The 6,148-nt window shown below is 49.2% G+C and overlaps 1 long non-coding RNA gene across 1 annotated transcript; it reads right to left on the bottom strand.

Moving 5' to 3' along the window:
* Positions 1–2,228: 2,228 nt before the first annotated feature.
* LOC139082880 (uncharacterized) lies at positions 2,229–5,398 on the bottom strand. Its single transcript, XR_011539289.1, has 2 exons — positions 5,089–5,398; positions 2,229–2,641 (listed from the first exon to the last, which is right to left on the bottom strand). It is a non-coding gene; the product is annotated as an uncharacterized lncRNA (long non-coding RNA).
* Between the last annotated feature and the right edge of the window lie 750 nt (positions 5,399–6,148).

The following is a 6,148-nucleotide window of genomic DNA, read 5'->3' as shown; positions in this document are numbered from 1 at the left end:
ATCACACAGGGAGCTGATCATCTGTGGGCTTTGTGGCCCCAACTGTCTCATCTTGGCAACCTAAGAAAGGCCTTAATGGACAAGCTTAAATGATGCTTCGCAATTTCAGTTTTCCATCTTGGTGATGCTCTGATGACAGAGGTTAGGTTGAGCTATTCTCACAGGAGCCTGGAGCAGAACCAGAAAAGGCAGGGTCATATCAATCCTGGGCTGGGCAGAGCATTATTAAGAAAATAAATATACTTGTTAAGAAAAACCCTCATATAGGGACAATATAATGGTTAGTGGTGGGGGAGGAGGGAAAAGGAGTATATGTAAAAGAAAATGGTGGGGAAAGCCCCAGAATGTAAAATTCTTTCTACAGTTTGGTGCCAATTTTTATTTTGAAAATTAAACATATTACGCACATTCATATTCATAAAGGAAAGACAGGAAGGAATATACCCGAACAGCATGGATTTAACAGGGATTTCTTGGTGGTGGGAGTACAAGTGCTTTGTATTTTCTTAACTCTCTTTTATGTTTCCAAATTTTGAATAATAAAATACTAAAAACTCAGAAAATCAAAAATTATGATAATTAGGGGAATATGTTATTTTTAAGTCTTATCAATATTGAATAAAAAGCAGTGAAAAACTATGTCAATAGTGTGCTGCCATTCGTGTGATAAAAGGGGAGAACAGTACATATTATTTGCTTGTATATGTATAAAACATCCCTGGAAAATTAAATCAGAGATCAGTCACAGGGAGTTGTCCATGGGAAAGGGAACTGTCCTGTGGGGGACAGGGGTGTGATGGAGAGTTTTCACTATAAACCCTTTTATACTTTATTTTTTATCTAGTGCCTATGTAAAAAGTTTTAAAAATACAGTGCAGGCACTGGCCCGGTGGCACAGCAGTTAAGTTCACACGTTCTGCTTCGGCGGCCCGGGGTTCCCCGGTTCAGATCTTGGGTGTGGACATGGCACCGCTTGGCAAGCCATGCTGTGGTAGGTGTCCCACATATAAAGTAGAGGAAGATGGGCACGGATGTTAGCTCAGGGCCAGTCTTCCTCAGCACAAAGAGGAGGATTGGCAGCAGATGTTAACTCAGAGCTAATCTTCCTCAAAAAAAAAAAAAATACAGTGTATATTTTTTTTTCCTATTTTGGTAATGCCAGGAGTTCCTGAAAACTGTCAGAAAGTGCATCATTATAAGTAAACTGTCTGTGCACCATTTCAAACATGCTCAGTATGAACTACTGTAGGTAGAATGTCAGCCAGATATCATCCACCATACTGTGTGGTGCTGTTTAAACGCCTGCATGTCAAACGCATATTCTCATTCAGAGCCAATAGAAAAAAAATTAGTGTTAATCTGACCCATCAAGTTTCCATTTTTGCCTTGGCTTCCAAGAAGCCTCGAGCTGTGTTTTGTCTCCAACCAGATTTTCCAGGACAGCCAGGCTCTTCCCTGTATCCCCCCCATTTATTACTTCACTCTCATCGTTGAGCTCTTGTCCTAATTGTTTCTATTTAGTTAGCACTATGCCTTTACCTACACCTAGTTTCAAAACCTAGTTGGAAGGCAATGGATATCTATTACAGTCATCCCTCAGTGTCCACGGGGGATTGATTCCAAGACTCCCACCCGCCATTGATATCAACATGGGCAGATGCTCAAGTCCCTTATATAAAATGGCACAGTGTTTGCGTATAACCTACACACATCCTCCTGTATACTTTGTCATCTCTAGATTACTTATGATACCTAATACAAGTAAATGCTAAGTAAATAATTGTTATACTGTACTCTTTAGGGAATAATGACACGAAAAAAATCATGTTCAGTACAGATGCAACCATCATCGACCTTTCCATTCACTCCGTTGGTTGAATCTGCAGACATGGAACCCATGGATACTGAGAGCTGACTGTAGTTATCTATTGCTGTGTAGCAAGTCACTCCAAAATGTAGAGGCTGAAGGGGCCAGCTTGGTGGCGTAGCAGTTAAGTTTGCACACTCTGCTTTGGCGGCAGCCCAGAGTTTGCAGTTCGGATCCGGGTGCAGACCTACACACTGCCTATCGAGCCACGCTGTGGCAGGCATCCCACATATAAAATAGAGGAAGATGAGCACGGATGTTAGCTCAGGGCGAATCTTCCTCAGCAAAAAGAGGAGGATTGGCGGTGGATGTTAGCTCAGGGCTGATCTTCCTAAAAGAAACAAAAATGTAGAGGCTTAAATCAACAATATATGTTTATTATATCTCACAGTTCCTTTGGGTCAGAAATTCAGGAGCCTTCTAGCTTGGGATCTTTCCAAAGTTTGCACTTAAGACGTCAGCCAGAGCTGCAGTCATCTCAGAGCTTGATTGGGTTTGGAGACTCTGCCTCCAGGATGGTTGGCAAGTCGATGCTGGCTGTTGGTGGGAACCCTTGATCCTGCCCGCATGGCCTTTCCGCAGGCTGCTCGAGCGTCCTCATGACAGGGCAGCCCACAGAGCAGACAATCCAAGAGAGAACAAAGCAGAAGCCACAATGCTTTTTATGACTTTGACTTCGGGATCACACACCTTCATTTCTGCCATGTCTTCTTTTTTTAGAAGCAAGTCACTAAATCCAGCCAGTCTTCAGGAGGGGGCGCTATTAGGTTCCACCTTTGGAAGAGAGGAGTGTCAAAGAATTTGTAGTCATATTTAAAAACCACTGCAGGGTATATAATAAGTAATCAGAATTAGCCAATATCAAATCAGTCAGATGAAGAGGGAAAGACAATGAGAAATGAAGGGAAGGTCGTTTTCAGAAGGAAAGACCACCTATTCAGCACCTGCTATGTCCTGGGCTCTGTATTTCATCTACATTATTGTGTTTAATTTCATAAAAACATTCTCAGCTTTACAGATGAGAAAGGTGAGACTCTGTGAGGATGTATAACTTGTCCAAGGTCACATAGCCAGTAAGTGTCAGAGGAGCATGTCAAGCACATGTCAGCCTGAGGTCACAGCTGTGCTATCACGCTACTCAGTGGGGAATAGAAAGCCTTCTCAGTTATTTGCTGCCCTGACTTATGTAAGCCATGGTCATTTTGCCACCAGGGAGAAACGTGATTAATCCTCCAAGCTGAATGAGTTCTGATAGAGCTGTTTAACTCGTTTCTAAACCCTCTGGAACCAAACAGGTGTTAATTCTCCTTCAGTATTTGTTCAGTGAGGGTAGCTCCTGCCTCTCCTCACCCCTGACTTTGAAAGCCAGCCAACTTCTCTTCCCATTGCAGCTGGCTATGACATGGAGGCCAGCGGGGTCAGTGGAGTAGGGTGACACTGAGCACAGGGGTATGTGAGGACAAGGCCCTCCCTGTTATGGGGACTGAGCCAAGCCCCACAGGGTGGAGATCAGACAGCCCATCTGCCCTGGTGCCATGCTGGACTGCGGGGCCCTGATAAGGCCAGGGAACCACCCGCCCAACTCAGTGTCCTCTTCCAAATATACATTTCTCCCAACACCTCCCTCCCAGCCGTTGATTGTCACATGGGTGCTTTCCTCCAAAGGTAGCTGGCGGCCTCCTTACCACTGCGGGATGGGACCTGAACCAGGGCAGAACCAGCTCTTTGCGGTGCCAGGTTCACTGGTGGGGGGCTGTGGAGAAAGGGCTCTGAACGCCTCCTTCTCCTGCGCCCGTTTCCCTTCTCAGCTTTGGCCACTCCATTCCTCTTAGGAAACAAATGTTTCTAACAGATTCTCCAGTCAACACTGTCCTTTATGGTGAGAGCTCATGCCTGGACAGCCACTGGAATTCTGCTCCACTGGTGGCCTCAGCTCCGAAGGCACACTTCCTTGTACAGAGAATTTCCTTGGGCTGGAAGTTTGAGAAACCAGTGATATTGCTGAGCCAAAGCGGGAGCAAGAAGTAGGCCAACCAAGCCGTTAACCAGGGCTCCGGTCTATAAGGGCACTAAAAACCATCCCAATAAAGGTGAAAGAGATGCATGTCAACTGACTGGAATTCCTCTTAGGAAGCATCTTTCAACCATCTGTGGGTGAAATACTACAGGGAAGTGCTTTGAGGTGGAGGAAGGCAATGAGACCGCTTGCATCAGTTTATTGCCCTAGGTGGAGATCTGGTTAAAAGCAGGGCCTTTTTGTCTGGGTGTGGTCTGTGTATTCGAAGCCCATTGCTGCTCCCACCCACCCTACTTGGTCCTCCACCCTTCTCTCTGTGCTCAGCCTCCTCTCTAAGTAAAGGAGTAACAAATATTGAGAGGTTATCGGCAGGGCTAATAACAACCACTAAGTTGTTAGCTCTCGTAGAAGGACCCCCCAGGGCCCATCTGCCTGGCGGGAGCAGCATCTGTCTGGGGCAGGCTGCCCTCTGAGCAGGGCCTCTCTGGAGTGGTCAGAGCTGCCGCTCACTGGGATGAGGGAAGGCTGTAGGAAGGACCAAACCCATAAACCAGCTGCTGCCTGTCCACCTGCCCCTCAGACCTTCCTCCTGGCTTTCAGGTCAGCAATTAGGGTTGAATTTTCCCTTTCCTTGTAGCTGGGGCTGATCCCTCACTTGGAAACCCCCAGGACATCTGACCAGGAGGGCAGCTGTGAGTCCACCAGTCCGCGTTACATGCTTACATGCAGGTGAATAAAAACTGGCTCACTGCTCAGGTGGTTGGCCATGTTGCCCTGAGACCCCAAGAGTGTGCAGTGTGGGCCCTGGGAGAGGTCAGCCTAAGGGTAGAAAGAATGGGAATGATGAACTCCGCTAGTACGTGTGGTGCCCCCGCCGTGTCTGAGCCAGCGAGCTGGGTGCGTCACCTGGACCCTCGAACTCCTGATGATGCCCCCAGGGGCAGGCTCCAATATTACCTCCCCTCTTATGAGTGACAACCCGCAGGCCCCTAGAGGCTAAACATAATGGTGTTGCCCACGATGGTGACCAGTAAGTGGGGTACAGGAGTCAAAGGCTGGTGGCTCTGGCTCCTGAGCCCTGGGAGCCACTGTGTCTCCCCTGAGAGAAATTGCTTCTTCTATGCTGGGGACCCCCAGTGCTCGCCTCTCCCATGCCTCCGCTCTGCTCCACCCTCCCCTGGGGATGGAGGCTGGGCCCTCTCACCCTGGGAAGCTGTTAGGGCAGCTCACGTGATCCCTGCCATGAGACAGGATTTCCAGAACAGATCTGGGGCCTGAAACCGGGCCACGCGCATCCCTCGAGAAGGCAGAGCCCAGCCTGGTGAGAAGATGCTGGGCTGGAGATGCGCAAAGCTGGGATCACTCCGGCAGACTCCACACCAGGGCGAGGCAGTGAGGTGAGGCAGAGACTGAGTGACGAGAAGAAAGCAAGGGCATGAACTTGTAGCCAGAAGCTCTGCTGCGGCCCAGCTGAGTGACCTGGGGCGTTTCTTCTCTGAGCTCAGTTTTCTCAGCTGTAAAGTGGGGATGAGCATATTTACCTTGTAGAGTTGATGCTGAGGATGAAACAAGTGTGAGTCAGTTGCCTGGCCCTGGGGCTGGCCCACCTCAGGCATCCAGATGTTGTCACTGAGGGGCGTGTGAGGCCCCTCCTCGTCCCTCCCCCAGCCCCATGCCCACTGCACCTCTTCTCTTCCTGCCTCTTGCCTCTTCTTCCACTTTCATTCTTTCCCTCCATCATCCTTCTCTGCAGTTGGAGGCCTCAGAGCGGCCAGAGAGATGTGGCTGAGTATCCAGTAAGACTAGGGAAGAGTCACTGGGCACACCTGTTGGTGGCTTACAACACTTCCAACCGCAAAGGTTAACTGAGCTGTGCTCTGAGTCCATCGGGGAACACGTGTCCCATGACAGCCACACCCAATGCCTCTGTCCTCCCCACATCCCCTCACTCACAGGCACCTGCTTGACACCGCCCCTCCTCACCCCTGACCTCTACCCCAGGAGTTCCAACTATGGTCCAGGAGAGACACTCGACTACAGAGACCATGGCCACAGTCACTTTGAGCTGGTGGGGGAGACTGCAGACCGCCTTTCTCCCTGCCCCGCACTCCCCCAGCCCAGAGGAAAAGAGAAACGTGGGGAGGCGCCCAGAGATCGCTATGCTTGGCTGGCTGGCTTTCTGTGTGCAGGGTATTGAGGCCGCCTAGCTGACAGATAGTAAACACGGATAAAGGCTCCAGGGCAGAGAAGAAGGGGGGTCACTG

Source organism: Equus przewalskii, chromosome 1, assembly GCF_037783145.1.
Source record: "Equus przewalskii isolate Varuska chromosome 1, EquPr2, whole genome shotgun sequence".
NCBI classification, from domain to species: Eukaryota; Metazoa; Chordata; class Mammalia; order Perissodactyla; family Equidae; genus Equus; species Equus przewalskii.
Note: the sequence above shows the minus strand (reverse complement) of the source record. Positions and strands in the feature narration are given on the sequence as shown.